This window comes from Anas platyrhynchos, chromosome 9 (assembly GCF_047663525.1).
Source record: "Anas platyrhynchos isolate ZD024472 breed Pekin duck chromosome 9, IASCAAS_PekinDuck_T2T, whole genome shotgun sequence".
In the NCBI taxonomy this organism is placed as follows: Eukaryota; Metazoa; Chordata; class Aves; order Anseriformes; family Anatidae; genus Anas; species Anas platyrhynchos.
This window is the reverse complement of record NC_092595.1, coordinates 28,730,278-28,751,429: the sequence shown is the minus strand read 5'-3', so window position 1 is coordinate 28,751,429 and position 21,152 is coordinate 28,730,278. Positions and strand designations below refer to the sequence as shown.

The following is a 21,152-nucleotide window of genomic DNA, read 5'->3' as shown; positions in this document are numbered from 1 at the left end:
TTAGCTGTCTGTTCTCACAACACGTCTAGGAACAGAATGGCTTGGACACAACTGCGCCTAGGACCGAGTTCATTCAAGCTGCTGGACGAGGTAAAAGCTCTGGACAAGCGAAGGGGAGGGAGGGATGGGTGGACATACAATATGATCACTTTAATCTCATTTCTCTAAGAATCCTGGCTGAGAAAACAAAACAAAACAGAATCAAAAAGAACAGAACAGAACAGAACAGAACAAATGAAGCAAGCAGCTAGCTTGCTGGAGACATTGTCTGGGAAGCAGTGAAAACACTTGCAAACAAAAACACGTCAAAGGACTAACTCTTTGAGCTTAATTCTAATCCAACAGCATAACCTCAAAGTCCTGTTTCTGTTCGTAACAGGCTGGTCCAGTAACATGTCCCATTGGATGACTTTGCAGCATAGATGTCAGGAATGCAGCTTGGGATCCCCTCCTTCTACTCAGAGTTCACTTTGAAGGGATGAGCAAGTAATTCTTCCTGGGTTGACGGAAATCTAAAGTCTGTTTTCTAACACTCTTGCAGACGCTTCTCTGTCCAGCGGCCTGTCCTGCCAACTCTGGTGTGAGTGTGAAGTTGTGGCAAGAGGGATTTCCCATTCCTATTTGACCTGATGGACACCAGCTTTCCTCGGAAATGGCTGATGTTGCTGAGGAGGCAGCAGTATCAAAGCCCTTGCTGATGAAGGTACAACCAGCTGGGGAGGCTTTGGCATTTCTGCACAACGCTGCTCCCTGACTGTCACTCCAGACTCAGATTCGGAAAGAAGCAAAGCAAGCTAGAGGAAAACTGGATGTCCTGGTAATTTTCTTTTTCTTTTATTTCTTCATTCTTCACTTGTAAGAAAATCTAAATCTTAACCCTTTGTTTGAAAACACGGCTTTACGGAAATGCTTATGGGTGTGCTCCTTCACCTTGTGTGGAACCTGCTTCACCTCGCTTCAGCTATAGGACACCTATGCTCCAATTTATGCTTCCCATGATAAAGCGGTGTTCTTTCGGTGTTCTTTTCTGTGATGCTTGCAGGCGAAGTTGAAAAGAGTTGTCAGTAGGATTCTTCGTTTCCTTTGCAGTATCCAAAGCTCCGTATTACCGTGGATCTTCTCCTCTGATCTGGAAAGCTTCACAGGCCAAAAGAGAATTGAGATGAAGAAGGAAATAGAGAATGCTGACCAATATTGCCAAGTACCACCCGTAAGTTTTGTGAAAGAATCCGGTGCATTTCTGTAGTGGTAGAAAGTTCATAAAATCATCGTCGTGCACTTGAAGGCAAGCAATGCTGTAAAAATGAAGAATGCAAGGCCCTGCTTAAGGACAATCTTCAGGCTGCTTCTAGATCAACAGCTTATTTGCTTCTTCCACAACCTCATCTCCGCTTGCTTAGAAGTTGTGAAGGTCGGAAGCACACTCCGTCTTTTTCATCCCCTCTGTGTATCTTTTCCCTGACAGCAACTTCTGTCTTGGCTCTTCACATCCAGCCAGAGCAGTTGCTTTGCCTCCGCAACCTGCAGGCTGACCTCTCGTGTGTACCTGTGCTGGACTGAGGGTAATGCTTGTAACGCACACAGATGCTGCATTCACTGTGACTTTTAGAAAAGAGAGCAAGAAGCTAACCTGCACAGCAGACTCTTAGGTTTCTGTATCTCTCTCTCTCTCTCTCTCTCTCTATCTGCATATATATTTCAGTACTTATTTACTTCTTTAAAGATACCTTAAATAGAATAGATACTTTAAGAAAGCTTACTTGTTCTTCCCCTTTCCTTGTTTTTAACGTTTGCTTTTCTAACCAATCCTTAATGTTACAACATGGGATTGATGCAGTACTCAGTCCTTAGAAGTTCTCAAAGCACATCAGTGATTTCTCTATTTCTCAACCTTTCCATCTTCATTGAGATCTCTCATCTGAATTTAGGTATGAGGTGAAGAAGAACACTGCAAGCAGCTGAAGCCATATCAGACACATGCTTCTGCTAGGAAGTCATTCCGAGTGATTCCACGGTGTACTTTAGACAGGTTTGCTCTGGTCCTCTGGACTCAGCATCCCCAAGGGATATTTCAAAGCTCTCGGAAGGACCCGTCATTATCTCTGACACTGCAGCCTCCAGTAGGAAGGGGTAGATATTCCTTGCCCTTGTGCGAAGGAACTACTCAGTTAGCTGTTTCTAACCCAAATCTCGTTGTTGTCTTCTATTGACAGACACCACCCGGCTAGCCAAGCTAAACCACTGAAAATGGAAGGAGTGGGACATCTTGCAAAGCCTGCTGCTGCTTCTAAGCAGAAGTGCGCTGTAGGTGGGGACACAGCAAGAGGAAACGTCCAGGCCACGGTGGAACTGCAAGGCACCTGTCTGAGCCACACAACGAAGTCAGCGATTCCCAGTTGGAGACTGTTGCTCGACCAGTGACACAGCAGCTGGAGCGCTTCTGGTTGCTGCTGATGGGTTCCCGTGAATCAGCCAGGGACAGGAGCTATGAGAACGACTGAAGCGATTTGAAGTTACCCGAAAGAAAGAAGAGAGGAGAGAAGAAGACAAGAGGGGAGGGAAGGGGAGGGAATAAAAGGAAGGGAGGGCAGGGGAGGGGAGGGCAGGGGGAGGGTAGGATAGGATAGGATAGGATAGGATAGGATAGGATAGGATAGGATAGGATAGGATAGGATAGGATAGGATAGGATAGGATAGGATAGGATAAGATAGGATAGGATAAGATAGGATAGGATAAGATAGGGTAGGGTAGGGTAGGGTAGGGTAGGGTAGGGTAGGGTAGGGTAGGGTAGGGTAGGGTAGGGTAGGGTAGGGTAGGGTAGGGTAGGGTAGGGTAGGGTAGGGTAGCATAGCGTAGTGTAGCGTGTTAGAGGGGAGGGGAGCATAGGAGAGTATAGGGTAGTGTAGGGGATCGGAGTTTAGGGGAGTGTAGAGTAGGATACGGGAGGGGAGTGTAGGAGAGTGTAGGGGAGGGGGGCATAGGGTAATGTAGGGTAGTGTAGCGAACGGGAGTTTAGGGTAGGATAGGGGAGGGGAGTGTAGGAGTGTGTAGGGTAGTATAGGGGAGGGGAGTGTAGCAGAGTATAGGGACAGGGAGAATAGGGGAGGGGGTGTAGGGGAGGGGAGGAGATGGGAGGGGAGGGGAGGGGATGGGGTGGAGGGGAGGCAAAAGTGGGGAGAGGAGGCAAAAGAGGGGAGGGGAGGGGAGGGGAGGGGAGGGGAGGGGAGGGGAGGGGAGGGGAGGGGAGGGGAGGGGAGTGCTACCATAAATAAAATTGCCAAATACATGACATTTTGGATCTGGAGCCAAATCTTTGTGTACATGTCCTCTCCGTAGCCCCACGTGCTGACCACCCACCCGAATCTATCATACTGTTGGTCAGAAAGAACAGGGAGCATAGGGGAGGGCAGGGGAGTGGAGGGAAGGGAAAAGAGGGGATGGGAGGGGTGGGGAGCGCTACCATCAATAAAATTGCCAAATACGATGAAGGAGCAGCAGAGCCTGCAACCTCCAGTCCCCAACATCCTCCAACCACCCCCCACTGCTCCGTGGGAAATAGATAGAAGAATCAAGACTGAGGTTTAGCCTGGGATGGAGGTAGTGTGGCGAGGTGGTTTTCTGTTTGGTTGGTTGGTTGGTTGGTTGGTTGGTTGGTTGGTTGGTTGGTTTTAAAGTTTTTAAATTCTCACTGTCCTACTTTGTGATCAGTTGGCAATAAATTCAATTACTCTTCCCCAAGCCAAGTCTGTTTTGTCCATGAAGCCATCTTCCAGTCCTGAAATAAGAAAGGAAACAGACCTGCAAGCAACTGTTACACAAGTGCAGGAAGAGTGACAAAGGAGGGTTTTGAGGCATGAAGTTCCTGCAAGGATGCTCTGCTCTTTCCTCACTTCAGGATGAAAAGCACGGCACTAGTGGGTGGTCTGTGGTGGTAGTTGTTTTTTTGTTGTTTGTTTGTTTGTTTGTTGTTTTGTCAGCTCCACCCCACAGTATTTTGCTTGTTCTACTTGTTTTGGTGTGCCCCCATTCCCTCCCTCAAGGTAAAACATCCCTAGGGGCCATAACTTGCTGTTAGCAAACAAGATCTTGCAAAAGAGTGAAGTTAACATGGCACCACCTGCACTGGTGTATAAATAGTTCAAATATTTTCCCTCACTTTCCTGTAACTTTCCTGTAAATTGCTGGTCAGGAGATAACAAGTGGAGAAATTTAGGATAAGAGAGAGAAAGTTGTGTTTCCTATTGCCCTGGAGTTTCTGTTGGTCTGGCCACGGAAATGGAGTACTCAAAATCCTCAGGACACTCAGTTTATACCAGATTTGTCCTAAAACTGCAGTATTTCTAGGCCCTTGGGATTCTTATCAATTAAAACATACTTTTTCACGCACAGAAGATGCAAAAAAGTGCGTCTACTGCAGTATGCAGACAGAGCCAGTCCTGTCTCTTGATTCCTTCTGCCTTCTGCCTGAAGAGCAGCAGACAATGGAGTTCTTGTCTTCAGTAGCTACGGCCTTAACCAACTGTGCAGTCTGTCCATTCATACACAGAGGAGGAAAAATAGCGTGGAATAACTCCTCTCCTTTGTGCTAACAGAGGAGGGTACAGCTTCCTCACTCCAACCCCACCGAGGCAAACCAGTCAGCAGTGCACGCCAGAGCCTCTGTCTCTTCCCCGTCTCATGATGTGCAGCTGGATCACTCTCCCTTCTATCCCCAGGATCGCTTTCAGCACAGTCACAGAAGGGTCAGACTCACAGCTTTAGGAGCCATCAGAAGAGGCTTTCACTCTTCTGCCACCACACCCCCTATACACATGCAATTTCACACATGCAAAGAGACACCATGGATTGGGGAGTTGCACAGAGAGGAGACCACACCCGTTTGCCTGCCTGCAGTTTGACACCAGTAGGGAGGTAATTCCCGTCAGGAGTTTCCATAGAGATGACAGAATATGGCCCTAGGGTCCTGCTGCTTCTTTCAGCCCTAATTCTTCAAATCCATAGGAACGGAAGAAACCTTCCCAGCCAAGTGCTGCATATCTTGAAGGTTGGAGAACCCACAGCCTTCTGCTTCATTTCATTTTAAAGATCAATCCCAATGTCACTCCCATAGAAGTAGTGGAAGCCATCTGGCTGGCTTGGCTTTCTCTCCAAAGAAGACCAAATGAGAGTTGGTCCCGGGTGAGGATGAGCCCTGACAGTTCCTGCATTTTGGTTCTCCTGCAGCCCACAAAGCTCTCACTGCCTTGCCTGAATTTGAACCCCTTTGGAACCAAATCTACAGATTATCTCTGTAAATCCAAAACAGCACTTATTCACCATGTGAACAACAAATGCCTGGGATGGTTAACAGCACTTAGGTGCAAAAAAGAGCCCCCGCAGGAGCAGGCCCCGGGCCGCAGCTGCAGCCATGGAGAGGAGCCCACGGGGAGCAGGGGCAGAGAGGGACCTTGGAGGAGGGAACTGTATCCTCTTTTTTCATCGGTGCTGAGATTGAGGATCAGGATTTCGTGGTAGGAATTTGTTTAGATGAACCAATTTACCTCCATATGGGTTTTGTATGTTTGTTTCACCTTGTCTTGCAGGACCATCTTGGCTGGGTCTGCAGTGTTGTGCAAAAGTGCAGTTTTTCACAATAAAGAGCAGCTTTTTTTTCGGGGAAAAGGCTGAGGTGGCCTTCATCAGAGTCTTGTGACCTGAAAATGCAGAAAATGGGTGCATGGCTGGCTGGATGGGTGGGTGGGAGTTGGGAATTCAGCCTTGGGATCAGAACTGGGACGTTGTTGGGATAGGAAATGATCAGTGGGATGGGAAGTGATGATGGGGATAGGAACTCATTGGGATGGGATAAATGGGTTTTATTTTTATTGCATTAAATCCACTTTATTGACTGTGTTGTACAGTATGGCGTTGTTTTATTACTATAAAATTATGATGATTATTATTTAATCTTATTAATTAAACAATTTTTATACGTTATTATATTATAAATTATAAATATTAATATTTATTATATTGTTTTTATTCCTTTTCTACCCTATTAAACTCTCTTTATCCCAGTGCACTGCTTTGGACTTTAGTTTTCCTTCCGAGTCGTTGTGGATTCACTCCGGATGGGGGGACATTAGTGAATGCCTGTGTGCTTCAGATCCAAGGTAACCTTTGCCCTCAACTCAAGATACATGTTTGCATCTATTGTCGTGAAACAATGTTAACAACATCAACAAAAAAGTTCCCTACTTGCTAGCAGCATCCCTACGTTTGCTGGGGTCTGCTCTGTGCATTTTGAAGACCGTTCCATGCTATTCAGCCCCTTCAGGAGGAAATGGATGGTTCTAGGAAAATGCGTCTTGACCTGATGCAAAGCTGTGACTCAGCACCCTGCAGCCCCCGCAACCCCTGGCATTTTACCTGCAGCCCCTCCAACAACTCTGATGTTCCCTGCATCGACTTCAACCACTGCGCTGGGACCTGAGGCCCCTCAAACCTGTGTCACTCGCCCTGCAGCCCCTCCAGCCCCTGGCATGTTCCCTGCAGCACCTCGAGCCCCTGGCATGTTCCCTGCAGCCACTCCAAGCCTGGCACAGGCCCTACAGCTGGCTGCGGGGACTATCCAGAAATCTGCTCCAGAAATACAGTGATGGCAAGGAGCCCTCCACTTCATTCTTCCTTTTTTTTTCTAGCTGGAAGCATTCAGAGTTGTCAACGGAATTGGTTTGGAGGAGTAGGAAAGACAGAATTGCTGGGTTTCTGCTTTCTCCCACAAACTATCAGACCACAACATGACAGTTGTCTTTCTTTTACGTTCTTTTACACCTGGATCTTTCTCACTTTTATGAGTGTGGGGTATTCCTTCTTTCTCCCTTTACCTTCCTCCCTCCCTCCATTCCTTCCTTCCTTCCTTCCTTCCTTCCTTCCTTCCTTCCTTCCTTCCTTCCTTCCTTCCTTCCTTCCTTCCTTCCTTCCTTCCTTCCTTCCCTCCTTTCGTTCTGTCTCTCTGTCTGTCTGTCTCTCTTTCTCTCTTTCTGTCCAGCACTGATTTTATGGCTACGTGTGCATATCCACAGTGTACAGTTTTTCTCCGTTCCGTTTCTTCCCTGAGTCTTGCCCCTCTTCCCTGCAACTGAACAGCATTTGCCTTGATCAAGGAAGTGGCAACATGCGGCTTACACAGTAAACTGCTGAAATTACAGCTATAACCATGGAGCACAGCTGCCGATCAACACAAGACCACCAATCGCTCACATTTCTAAACTGCTCGTCACAATTCTTCCGTATGTAGGCTGTGATGCTGCTCATTTCTTAAGCACCCATCCATTTCTTCTCTTCCCAGACCCTCAAGGTGTCCTGGTCAAACCACCTCCCTTCCTCTTGCCCCATCTGGCTCTCCCACCTTCCTTTTCCCTCAAGGCTCAACTTTTTTTTTTTTTTTTTTTCCAGCATAGCTGCTCCATAGAAGCTGCTGCTGCCCACCTCCGAGTTGACTAGGGCTGAACTACTGAAAAAGAAAAGAAAATCTATAAATAAGAGTGAGAGATGGTGAATACCTAACCATCTCTTAAAAGCAGGATTTTAAGAGAATAAGTAATTGATAAATGGAGTTAAGATCGGAGGGAAAAAAATCCACTGTTGCAATCAATAGAGTTAAGAAGTTTTTCAAGTACATTAGGAACAAAACTTAGAGTAATGACACAGATCTGATACGGGATGGGTATTGCTTCAGTGAGAAATGATGGAAAAAAACACAACACAACACATGTGTATGTGTTGTTGGGTATTTGTAAAAAAAAAATAGAAACAAAAAACAGGTTAATGAAAACTGCATGCTCAATTAGATGATTTTTTTGTTGTCATTGGTATGGAATTGTGGGCTTTACAACACAATATGTGTTATATATATATATTATATATGTTTTTTATATGTTTTATATATGTTTTAATAAAATAAGGAAATGATATTTTTTTTCTATGTTTGTGGTTTCCAAACTGTAGTTAATAAACATTAAACAAGATGCAATAGGATCTCGTTAACTCTTTTGTTTGAAAAAACAGTGGCCCTGATCGAGAGGTGCAAGTGAGAGGAGACAATATTCAGTATTTCTCTATGTTGTCATTTATTGGTGAAGATGAAAGTCTGCAGTTCATGTTCATGACACTAGCATGACAACATGACCACAAGGGGGACTGTCTGGTAGTGAAAAGGAACTTCAGCATGGATTAAAAATCTTTGCCTTTCTTTATTCTGAACTGTTTTTCTTATGGCTGCTAGAGAGAGATTCTCTGCCTTAGAAATAAAACTGCCCAGGCTGTTCTGATAAACCTGTAGGGTTAAGGCACTTCTACCAAAACAGATTTCAAAAGGCAAGAAGTCAAAAAGCAACAATTCAGTAATCTGTGTACGCTTCTATATTAAGTTTTAAGATCACCTGGTTTATATTTAGTTCACACAAATTAACCAAACATAGCAGCATACAACCTAAGAAAAGCTTAAGAAATTTATTAGATGCACAGATAAAGTGCTGTAACAGAGAAACTTGTGTAAATCTATTCTAAAATAAATAAGGTACAGTTAAACCACCTTTGACTCGTTTTAACTTGGAAAGAAATAACCTAAGTTTTAATCATTTGAATTTTAAGGTCAAGGTGAAATATACCATAACTATAACAGTGGTTGTGATCTGTATCAACTATTTGAGGCTCCTGTTCCTCTTGAGGTCTCCCAGAAACAGGAAGGCTATTGCAAAATGTGTCCATTAGACATAGTTCCTTTTACAGAAACATTTTTGTAATAAAGTCTGGTTGCTCAAATACATGTTAAAATATTTAACAAGGAAACAATTTTCTCCTGATCCAGTCAATCTTTTAAACAAGACAATGTATTTTTCCTATGACGCAGCCCACAGGAGGGAACAGAAGTAAACATCCTCCTGAACTGAAGACTGTTTTGCTTGAAGAACTAAACTATTGCATTATTAGATGAGAGCAAGAAATATCCATTTGGGTTATCCCTTTCTCCAAACATGGTGCCCAGTGATACATGTATTTTTGCCTTAATCTCAAAGGCCCGTTTGTCTCCAGGTAAGGTACGTTAAAAAGAGATTCCCTTTAAGCATCTTATCACAAGATCTCTTACTGCCTTTCCATCCGGGGAAGCTTGTGTGTTAGACTGCCCTTGGAGTTTTGGATGCTACTAGATTTCTGTGCTCTGTTATCCATAATTTCAGGCACTTCGGGGCTAACATGGCTGTTTAAGTCAATGCAATAATATTACCAATATATTCAACACTCAGAAGAGTCACCACAGTTTCCTTCACACACTCAGGATTTCAAATTCTTCTTCCAATTCAAATAGCTTGTCAGTAGATTCAATGAGTTCTGTAAAAAAAGATAAAGAAAAAAATGCTTCTAAAGACATGCCTGATTTTGTTCACTTAAAAAAAAAAACTTTGAAAGACGCATTCCAGAAAAGTACTTTGTAAGAGTGAAAAAAAAAAATCTGTGCTAGCAATTGTATGGCTTGTTTGGATACATGCCTGCTATATATTGCTTGACACTCACAAAGGATAGTTATTCTACCTGTGATTATTCTTTTATTTGCTAACGAGGAACATAACATTGCACAATTAGGCTTTTAATCGGTGCCTTACCTGCTCCTGTGGTTGTCACTTCTGGTTTTGTTGGAGGTATGAAAGGAGGCCAGTGTGGCGGGTGCTTCTGGACCAGCTCAAACATCCGTAGACTCTGCTGCTTTAGAATCTCCTGAGGACAGAATGCTTTCATTTTAAAAGCTGGCTCGGGAGACGCTTCAAACACAAAACGTGTCTGCTTAATTGAAAGTGTTTTTTAATTACGCATGTCCATCAGGAAAAAAAAGTCTTTATACAGACATACTGTGAAATCCAAGCACCATGGTCTCTGTAATACATCCCTAGTTAAAACACATCTGGAAGACAGATCTCTTGAACTGTACTACAAATTATCAGTCTTATCATCTTTTGATATCAGCTTTGATATCTGCAAACCTGTAATTTTGTTTACACGTAGCAAGCACACTAGGAATGTACAATATTTTCTGCTTTTTAAAAGAAAGTTGCTTGCATAGAACTCTCCTCAAGTTTTCTGTTGATCAATAGCACAAAAGACAGATCTATCAGCTCCTCCAAAGGGGAAAAAAAAAAAAAAAACGCATCAGATTTTGAAGGACAGGTTTTGGTCAGGAGAAAAGGTGTTCCTGAAGCCAAACGCTATTCCTCTTCAAAGAGAAGTTACCTTCTGTCCTGTATTTCAGTTATTTACAAACTGTTTTCCTTAGATGATTTTTTTTTTTTAAATAAATGCCCTTAGAGGTTGATGGTACTTTACATTTAGACGTCTGGTGCTTAGCTTAACAGCTGCATGCAGAAACATCCTCAAGTCTGTTTCCTGTGGCAGCCAGCACCTTCTGTTCTCCCTAGATCAGCAGGAGCTAGAGGCCTGCAGCACTTACAGAATCAGATCTTTAAGATAGCAGGGACTAACAGTCATAATTAGAACACGCAATCTATTATGTCAAACAATAAAAAAGGATCAGGAAGCAAATCATTGATACATCACTACAATATGGCAGTTAAACCTTAGTCATTTAGTGAGAATTAGAAGTTAAAAGCAAGTGTCACCCAGTAACACCTTCAAGTGTGGATGTTTACACCCATTTTCCAACTGGCAGGGTTTGTGGCTGGTAAAGTGCTGAACAATTTCCAATTAGCAATTCAGTAGTATTGCCTTACCCTGATGCTTTAATGCATTCTTCTCTATGGCTCATACAATTTGTATACAAAGGAAAATGCAAAGGAAAATTTTACAAAAAACAGACAATAAAAACCAGACTTTATAAAGAACAAATCGAGATGCTAAGTTCCCACTCTTACCTTTTGTACAAGACTACACCGGTTATCAAAATCACATTCTTCTTTGCAAAAGAAGCCCTTAGGGGAAAAAACAAACACACAGAGTTTTACCTTTGCAGATGGTAGGTATGTGGTACCAGCAGGTAAGGCGGTTTGACCTCTGATACAGTAATGCCCTGTACGATCAGTAGATATAAGACTCCAAATATGTGGCAGCTCTAGGGAGAGAACCCAAGGGGAGAACAAGGCCCTGCAAACCCCTAACGAAATAGTCAAGCAAAAAATAGCAGCAGCTCCTGTGTGCTCCTCCATGGAGCGCCACCCAGTTCCTACAGTCCAGGTATCAGCAGAAGCTGAAAACTTGTAGATGATGGACCACCTAAGGAACATTTCCATTCTGGTATCTATACTGAAAATATTTGCTCTTCATTATGATTTTGTCTGTCTCGTTGCATCATGCCACATTTTGCACAGTTACGTAGTTAAGTATTAAAACAAAACAAAACAAAAGAACTTTCTAAAAAGCAGCAGTATTAAAAAACAGGTATGTGAATGAATGACAGATACCAGTATCTTTACAGATTGTTTAAAGCTTTAGAAACACATCCCACTGGTGACAACTGCCAATCACCCAATCACAGGATACTGGCATGGGATCAGATCCAACTTTTTCAAATACCACAGTACCCCCATGACATTTTGGGTGAATTACAAATAATACATTTGTATTTGTAATTTGGGGTGAAATACAATAATTCCACTTAAACATTTTCAACTTATGATATAAAGTAAGTTTAAGTAACTTGTCTAGAGGTGACCAAACATAAAGTAGTGATAGAATAAAACACGTAAACCTGTTTCAGTTCCTTGCTCTGACCATTATAATGCCTCTTGAAAGAAGTAAAAGCTGCTCAGTAAAGAAAACAAAGCGAGCTCCCTACAGTACAGACAGCTCCCCACTTGCCCTAAGATTCTCCATGTAGTTATGTACAAACTACTATGTGTTGATCACAGAAGACAGCTTTGTGATCTTGGTTCTGTTCAAGGAGATGCATTGCTGCCCTTACCAATGTAGAGAGACATTACTTTGAGATAAAGTACATGCATTCCAGATTTCCTGACACTTACTAAAGCTACTGAAGGGTCCAAATTCATGATCTTCATTCTATGTGGGGCTTCCTGGCAGTGGAAACTCTCATCGTCAACCGTGCCATTTTCTTCTGAATCTACAAAGCTTTGAGTGGTGTGAGGGTCCAGATAGATCAGCTCATTGCCTGGATGGGTAAAAGCCGTATGTTAAAAATAAGCAAGTGACATTAATAAGCACTTGGTCCACAACTGTAAAATAGAAATTAGATTGCCATCGCAGTCAGTATAATCTAGACTTTCCAGCTAGGGATTCTTTAAGAGAATCGGAAGGTTTAGACACAGCGTTTCCCACAGGGTATTTAGTATAACTTCCTATTGTCACCTATTACTGTAATTTTTTGGTTGGTTATGTTCTATCTTTGTCGCATACTTTTATTTTTCCATGTGAGATCCAGTACTTTTTTTTTTTTTTTTTTAAATCTCAAGTGTTGTAAACACTAACATTTGACAGATTAAAAGGTACAGGATGTTCACAGATGCAATCTGTAATCCCATTAGGCATTCATTCAGAAATTGGAACAAAAAAGCCTAACTAAAACAGGTTAGGTTTTACAAAAGGACAAAATAGGGTTGCAAAATTTTGGCCCAAAGTGGGGTGAAATCTGAAGGAATGCATTTTAAATTAATTAGAGCAATACTTAATAACAGAAGGTATGCAAAAGGTGAAAAAGATACTGCTATCAGAAACAGTTTTGAAATACAAGAAAATAAAAGTGACATTTGACCAATACACTTGTCAAATGCTATCAGCTATTCTCAGTATGTTGCTCTTGTTGATGTCATCACTTATTTTTACACCTAGCTTTGCTGTTACCTTTCTGCTCCTGTTAAGGATCATCTCATACTGTTTCTAAACTCTTTTAGATATGCTTCTTCATTTATTTTATTCTATTCTCATCTTTCTTTACTTCTAGAGGTTCACGCTTAGACCCCTTACTATTTCCCCTTCAAAAAATGTTCTCTTTTGATCATCTGCACATTTGGAATAAGTTTCTTTTTTCCTTACCTAAAAATCCTATGAAATAATAGGCATTATTTGGTTTCCCTCCTAATGCTCCCAAAGACTGTGGCATCTTAAAGCATTCCTAGGAGTTCAAAAGGAATAAAGGAAATTGTCATTCATTTCTTTACTGACATCACAGATACCCAAACTTATTTGACAGTAACGAGCAATGAATTGAAAGAAAACCTTACTTTAAATGCATCAATATATACGGGATTTATGTGATTTATCCCTAGTCGTAGAGGTATAATAAGCAAGAGGGCTTTCCAGCCTGTGCAGAGTCCTCCTGCCTTCTTGCTTCGGCCAAGAGCACTTCTGTGCAAATGTGCACTGCTGTGGGACGCGCTGCTGCTCTGAGGAGGGGACCAGCACATTTTTTCTGCGGGAATAAAACTAGAAATCAGTCAACGCACAGAGGAACACAAAGCAGATCTTCCTCTCAGTAGTGAATTAAGCTAGTTTGCCAGGGATCTTTATAGGGCACCCAAGACAAAACGAGCCGGGCATGGCAATTACAGCTATTTAGTAGAAGTAATTCTAGCAGACAGTATGTGCTGGCACGTCCAAGTGAGACGTTAGATCAATGATTGGGGGATGACAATTTAAGACTGCAGTGACATGTCCTATTAATGTTATTAATAGTGTCAAGCTTTGCCTATAAAACGCCAGAGAAATGAAATGGCAGCAATGATGACAGTAGAAATTCTTCAAGGAGCTCTTCACATCCAGTGATGTGAGCACGAAGTTGGCATCAGGGATCAAAAAAACACAACTGAGTTTGTATGTCCTTCTTCCCTCTTCTTACCCTTGCAAGACAAACCCATGGCCCCCCAAGTATTTGTTCATGTTTAGATACATGCTGGCAAATGGAGTCAAATCAGAAACTGTTACCAGAAAACTGATGAGGTGTCACTTCCTGATGTCTTCAATGACCACCGTATTGCCCATAGATACATAAACTGCTAATGAATTCCATTCATCAAATAAAGCAAGCTTCCTAGAAAACATTAAGGTACTAATTAATATAAACTAGTTGGATCAAAAGGGTAGCTTTACACTCAGAACCATTTGATTTATTTTTTTTTTTTTTCTTAAGAAAAAACATCCTTTCTGCATTTTTTAAAGTCTCCATGTAAGAAAAAGAAAACTTTAAACATTAAATGTTTAATATCTTTAGAAAAATAGGTACTGAGTGGTACCAGGAAAAACATATGCGCTGCACCATGTGCAAACTGTTTTGTCTTACTGCTAAGTGCAGTGACAGTAACAGTTCAACTACATCAAGTTTATTACTTTTTATTGCACTCGACAGTCTCTGCACTGGGTTCTTGCCCAATTGTGTCTTTTCTCATCTGGAAAAGAAAAAAATTCCTATGCCAGTTTTGCAGATTACTTTTTGCTTAAGAAATTCCACTGAATTCAGTGGAATTACTTCTGCCTGAGCCTGCGTGCACAGCAGAAATGGGGCGTTAAAAGCTAAATCAGCTAAGGGTTTGGGGCACCAAAACTTCAGTGGGAGACAGCAGCACACAGTTTTATGTCCACTTCTGCAAAATCCAAACCTTTGGGGAAGGGAGCTACTCTCTTAAGCTGCACTGGCAGAATTAGCTGTTTCAAATAAGCCAGAAAGAAATGGGGGTGAGCGTTTCACCATGAAAAACTTGGCCATGAAAGATCTGGAGTCCAGGGCATGCTTCAGCTCCCCTCCCTCTTCAGATCATGTGCCTGTTCCAGGGTGTCAAAGACTTGCTGCTGAGCTCGCAGGACCTGTAGCCTAGCCCCTGCCTGAGGTAAGACACCTCCACGTACCCCTGGAGAACTGAGCAGCCTCAGTTCCTTTCAGTGTGGCTCCCAGACTATGAGGAGCTGCCCATCTTTATCCAGTAGCCTTGCTGGCAGAACTGCTGCTCAGAAAGGGAGGAATTGCAGCTCAGTTCCCTCCTCAGCCGAGATGGCTTCTCTCTGATGTTTCACACCACCACTCTGACCTACACGGTGGCACTCTCGACCTGCCAGAGCTGTGCCACTGTGCAGAAAGGAATATACATCTGTGGTGTGACTGGTGAGGGCATGCAGACGGCGTAGCAGGAGACTTTCCTGCAGTTTCTTCTCCTCAGGCTCTTCCTTTATTAAAATTTAGAGGTCACCCATTCCCAACTCAGTACCTGCACACCGAGCTGTGGCATGACATTCCATGCTGCACTTGTAAATAGATGGCAAGTACATTCCTGACTGTGGGACAGGGGGAGATGCAGCCTTCAAAACTCTGCCTGGGCCTTCTCTTGGCTGCCCCAGGGGAGTACGTTCTGAATGAGACTGGTATGATCTCACTTACTTTAGTACTTGAGCAACTGTATTTGGTCCAAACCATTCTCCAATTGACTTCCCCTCTCCAACACCCACCTGTGCTGTTTTCATAGTGAAAAAAAGACACACGGACACAAAATCAAAGAAAAATGAGACCATAAAGAATGTGGGAACAATATACAGTAAATACTGTGACTGTCAAACATTCTAGAGTAACTGCAATCTGTATTTAGCAATAACAATTATTTTCTCAATCTATGCTCTTTTCAAAACTTAGGGAGTGCCAGTTTCTTTAATAAACAAAAGGCTTCTAAACTACAATGAGAATTACAAGTTAACAAATGTTAGTGCCCTTTATTACAAATTACAGCAATAAGCTACAAGACTGTCTATTCTAACATTACTGACTCTGGTACCCAAGGCTTACAGAGTTTATCAAGAGCTACATTCTAGTACATGGCTTTATTTAGGTCTCAGGGAATGTTTCTGTACTACTAGTCTTTGCGCCCATCTGCATACCTTTTTATTTTTATATAAGCATACACCTTGTCTTCACATCCACTTTTTAAAATTATGAATTAACATACTGCAAATTAGTGATTCAACACAGTAGAAATTTCAGTGGAAAAAACCTGAAAGTTTATGTTTGTTCTTACCCATCTGGTGGATTGAATAACAGCAAGCCTTCCTGTCGAGAAAGCATCGTAGGATTCTGTGATATTCTTCTGGTTGTTTTTTGTGTTTTTCCCATTGCCAATCTGAAAGGAAAAATTGATATAGAATAAAAAATGGTGACGTTTTCATTACACTGATCAAATGTCTAGACAGCAGAAAGCTTTATAATGAGATGTTAAAAGACATTTCAATTCATCTCGAATATTTACATTTTGTGTAGAGCTCCTAGAATTCCAAGCTTGTTATTTATCATCAAGCTGCCCTTTATCATCATAGGCTAGAGTGTAAAAACAGGGAAAATAAAACAAAACAAAAACATCAACTGCAAACATATTCTGACGGATCATGCTGCGTGTTGATAGCCATTCCAGTATCTCTGAGCTTCCAAGATTATTTAAAAGTACAGGCTGTGTTTAGACCTTGTTGGATTTCTAAGCACCCATTAAATAACAACATAAGATCCATACAGAAAGTCCAAACACTCCATTGGCAGCATCCTGGGATGTGACATGCATGCTTAAGAGCTTGCACCAGGGGGGTTTGGACCTCGTGCTGCTGACAAGTGAGTAGTGAAGAGAAGGGTAAGAGCACTGTCCCACGGTGGCAGGTTTTCCCTTGGCCTCAACTTGGGTGTTACACTAAAAGGTTTATAAAAGAATGGCGACAGGATTCCCCATTTGTTCTCCTTCTATGCCTATTTCTCTGCTTCAGGCTGGGATGATTTCACCCAGCTGAATATGAATTGATTCATTAGGAACTGTTACCAGGGCATCAAAGAAAGTCTCACTAATAAATTCAGGGTTTGTGCTTTTAATGGAGTACTTACGAAGAAGCGTCTGCAGACAATACCGAAGTTCCCTCAGGACCAGCACTCACCTCTCCCTAAGTGTCTGCAGATCAGTGCTTGGGCCAGCATCATCTGCCCGCATCGCAGCATACATCCCCAGCCAGCGTCCGACGAAGGACCCGTGCCTCCTGTTAGGAAAGTTCAGCACAATCAGTGCAGGCTTTCAACTGGGTGCAGCACCACAGAGGACATTTCAGAGTGCTAGAAAACAGATAGGGCTGCTGAAGCCTCCATGAACTGTCCTACAGATAAAAGGCACACAGCAAGACTTTGGTTCCATGCTGTTGGTCTAATTCTAATCTCTGCATTGCACAAATAAACAAAATTCATTTATTCCTTGTGGAGCTGACTTACTCTTTTCATTCTTCAAGCAGCATTCACAAACCATTTACTGCATGCTATACAACATGATCACCTGTTTACATACAGACATAAATAAACACTGATTTTAATAATCTTCATGTTTGCATAAACAGTTAAAATGATGCTCAAAATGCGCTGATACTCTAGAAATATTTTCCCAGCCTACGATGCCATCACTTATCTTGCTATTTAATTTAGAACAATGCAGCAAATCTGCAGTATACTCACCACTAGGCAAAAACTTTCTTCTATACGTAAACCACACGTAAACCACAGTAAACCACACGTAAACACACCTTGGCTTATTGTCTGACTTTGGCTTATGGTGCGTCTGTTGCTGTGTCCAGCACAGTGCAGCCCCTAAATTGCTACCAAAACTTTGCCACAAACCTCAATCCCCCTGTTAAAAGAGACCCTCTTGTTTGTTGCCCTTCTTTCGACACTCTCTAACAGGTTTATGTCTTTTTCTTATACTGTGGAGCCCAAAACTGCACTCAGTACTCAGTACATGGAATACCAACAGAGACTGCCTGGCATTTTCTCTTCTCTGCAGAAGCTCTGTTGCTAACACTGTCCAGAAATCACCACTGTCACAGACAGTAGTAGCATTCCCTCCTCCCACAGTTTGTTCTTCCCCCCAAGACTTAGACACCACCCAGAAAAAGAAGAATAATAATACTAATAAAATAAAATAAAATAAAATAAAATAAAATAAAATAAAATAAAATAAAATAAAATAAAATAAAATAAAATAGTCAAAAGCCATCAGGAAGGCAGTGGTGCAGACTGTGGAGAGCCTGGGTTCAAATCCTTCTTCTGTGAGGCTCTGAACCTATATCCCACCACAATCTCTCTGCTAATGTATGGCAGGGAAAGGAGGAAGAAAGAACATATCTCCTGCACTTTCCATTTATTGTTGACTGACAATTCTGTAGAGTTATAAAGCCTCAATCAGTGAGATACAGGGTTCTTCTCACACTGTCTCACTGTGCCCTAAGCGGAACAGCTCTCATTTAATAGATGCTTCACCACAAAATCATGAGTCATCTGCAGTTTTGAACTTTTCTGGGATCAAGTCCCTTCAGATGGTTGAGGAATCTGCTCCAGCACCTATGTAAACTGGTGCTCTACTAAGCTAGTGAGTGAACAAGAGAGAAATCCTCTGCTAGATGACTTGACAAATTGGGTCTGAAAATAGTGTTGAGGCAGAATAGTCCACGATTTTTGCCTTGGGTGCACAGAGGGATTGGGTGTTGTAGACTTCTTTTATTCTTCATTAAGATAAACATTTTCAAAAATGTGCTTGTTCAACCTTGCTCCCACTGTGTGCATGGGAGGGAGGTAACTGAAAGTGGGGAGCGTTGCTTGGATCCTGCAAGTGGCTGAGGTCCAGTGGGGTTGGAGGCTTTCTTCCTCCTTTTGGAAATGCAAAGCAACCCTGCACCTCCCCTGCACTTGCAGAAGGATCGTGACAGCCCAAAGCACAGCGGCTTTGTAATTGCTGCATACACTTCGATCGGATTTACGTGGCAAGGGTTTGGTAGCAGGGGCCTGCAGGGATGGCGTCTGTGAGAACAATCCAGACAACAGCCAGCTCCAGATAGCTCCAAAAGGGCCCCGGCGCTTGCCAGAGCTGAGCCAATAAGCGATGTTGTTTGCACCTCTGGGAGAGCAGATGTAAGCAGGGGGAAATACTGCTGCACAACAGAAGCTGGAAGAGCAAGGAGTGAGAAGCAGCCCTGCAGCCCCCAAGGTGAGTGCAGCAGGAGGCAGGAGGTGCTCCAGGCTCACAGCAGCAGTTCCCCTGCGGGCTGTGCAGGGAGAGGCCCCTGGTGGAGCAGGCTGTCCCCCTGCACCCATGGGTCCCCCATGGAGCAGATCTCCACGCTGCTGCCCCCCTGTGGGTGGAGGAGCCCCCGGTGGAGCAGGTGGCTGTGGCCTGGAGGAGGCTGCGGCCTGTGGAGAGCCCCCGCAGGAGCAGGCCCCGGGCCGCAGCTGCAGCCATGGAGAGGAGCCCCCGCAGGAGCAGGGGGGCTGGGGGGAGCTGCCGCCCAGCCGTGGGGGACCCGTGCTGGAGCAGTTTGCTCCTGGGGGATGGATGGATGGATGGATGGAGCCCGTGGGACGGAGCCGTGTGGGAGCAGTGCTTGAGGAGCTGCTGCCTGTGGGCAGCCCGTGTGGGATCAGCTGGGGAAGGACGGCATCCCATGGGAGGGACCCCACGGGGAGCAGGGGCAGGGAGGGACCCTGAGGGTCACTCTGCTGAGTCTGCTTTGCCCGTCACGATACTTGTTGAGCCATCGCCCTGTCCTTATCTCAGCCCTGGAGCCCTTTGCATCGTATTTTCTCCCCCTTTCCCTTTGAGGAGGGGGAGTGAGAGAGCGGCCGTGGTGGAACTCGGCTGCCCACCCGCTTTGAACCACCGCAGTTGCAAAGTCCTGGGAAAGATTTCTTTCAAGAAATTAAACAAGGTGTTTAACAAAGAAATGCAGAGTTTCCTTTTGAAGGCTTCCTGGAGAATTGGGCTTCTTTCCTATTCCCAGCTCAGAGGAAGGGAATTGTTGATTTCACCTTCTTTTTTCTGACATGGAAATCAAAGGTGAACTGCTCTACAAGGACGGGCAACGTCTCAGAATCAAGCTCTTTTGCTCTGTAGTCCTTTCTCAAGGAAAAGATTGATCACACACCTTCCACAGATGTAGGGGAGCAGAGAACAATTTGGGAACTACTCTAATTCAAGTCAGTTTGGGCATAGTGGTACTTCCCTAGCTGTTTCTGAGACAGACGCATTAGCAACAGAGAGTGTTGTGCCGTCACTGGGAGGCGCCTGCGGTGATGACTTCAGAAACAGAACTGAATTGTGTCACCACAGCACTTTGGCAACAGCTGCCTCTGTGCACGTTTAGCTGGGAGGCACAGAGAAGGGTGCTGGATGCGATGAAACCACGTGAGGATTTGTGGATCTCCCCTTGAGGTGCACAGAGAGGGACCATGCCCTTCTGTAAGTGTTTTGATGCTTGGCTGAGGAAAAAAATGTGGTTTTGTTGTGAATGCTTCATTGTAGTATTCTGTAGTTTGTGTCAAGTCCTTACAGAAGCCTCAAGGTTGGTACTTTGCTCAATGATGGAGCTGCACAGAGTGAGAACAGACCCAATGTACGGGTGAGGGCCTCTGCACGTTCTCTTCTTCCTACAGACGATCAACAAATAAGGGGAGACAGAGAAGAGTGTGCTGTGGTCCTCCCATAGACCGCAAGTACTAAAGCATAAACAAGAGGCTTAAGAGTCCCCCTGTCATGTTAAAATTCAGGCAGCAATGGACTTCCTCACACGGGCTGGCCTGTCGACTAGTGTCTCAGGCTGTGGCGTATGAAGATGCACTCCATCTGCTTTCAGGGTAGCAATGGCAGTGGGCAAGCTGCCTGACCTTAACATTTGTCATTTCATTTCTCACCTGAGTTTTGGTGGTTCTCCACGATTCATTCTTGGTCTAGAGAAAAAAAAAAAAAAAAAAAAAAAAAAAAAAAGTGAATTTGGATCAAAATAAAAGGATAAAAGGATTTCCTTTCCATTAATTACATGTTCTTACCTTTGTAACAGATTTGGTTATTGACTTAGAAGGCAAATATCTGGCCAGACTGCAAGACTTGTGCTCGCAGCGTGGGACAGCTCTCGTAAAGGTGATTCAGGGCAGTTTCTGGAAAACAAGACATCAGATCTCCCAAACAGCTTTCTTTGTGCTAATGTAGGAAGGGTGAGTAAGTGTAAAGGTAAGAGCCCAGATACCGTAAGAAGCAGAAAGTGTGAAGGAAACTTCCTTCTGGCTGATACAGCTCCATATCTAGTTGTCAAGTATGAAGAGAGCAGTGCTAAGTTTCTTGGGGAGAGGAAAACAAAGAGGCTGGGAGAGTGTACAAAGAAAAAA

The 21,152-nt window shown here is 43.4% G+C and overlaps 1 long non-coding RNA gene across 1 annotated transcript in view; it reads right to left on the bottom strand.

Moving 5' to 3' along the window:
• Window positions 1-13,927: 13,927 nt before the first annotated feature.
• LOC140003227 (uncharacterized) overlaps window positions 13,928-21,152 on the bottom strand; it is a 40,112-nt gene continuing 32,887 nt past the window's right edge. The window contains exon 3 of the long non-coding RNA XR_011811496.1: window positions 13,928-14,029. This is a non-coding gene — a long non-coding RNA (uncharacterized lncRNA). The remainder of the gene's footprint in view (window positions 14,030-21,152) is intronic.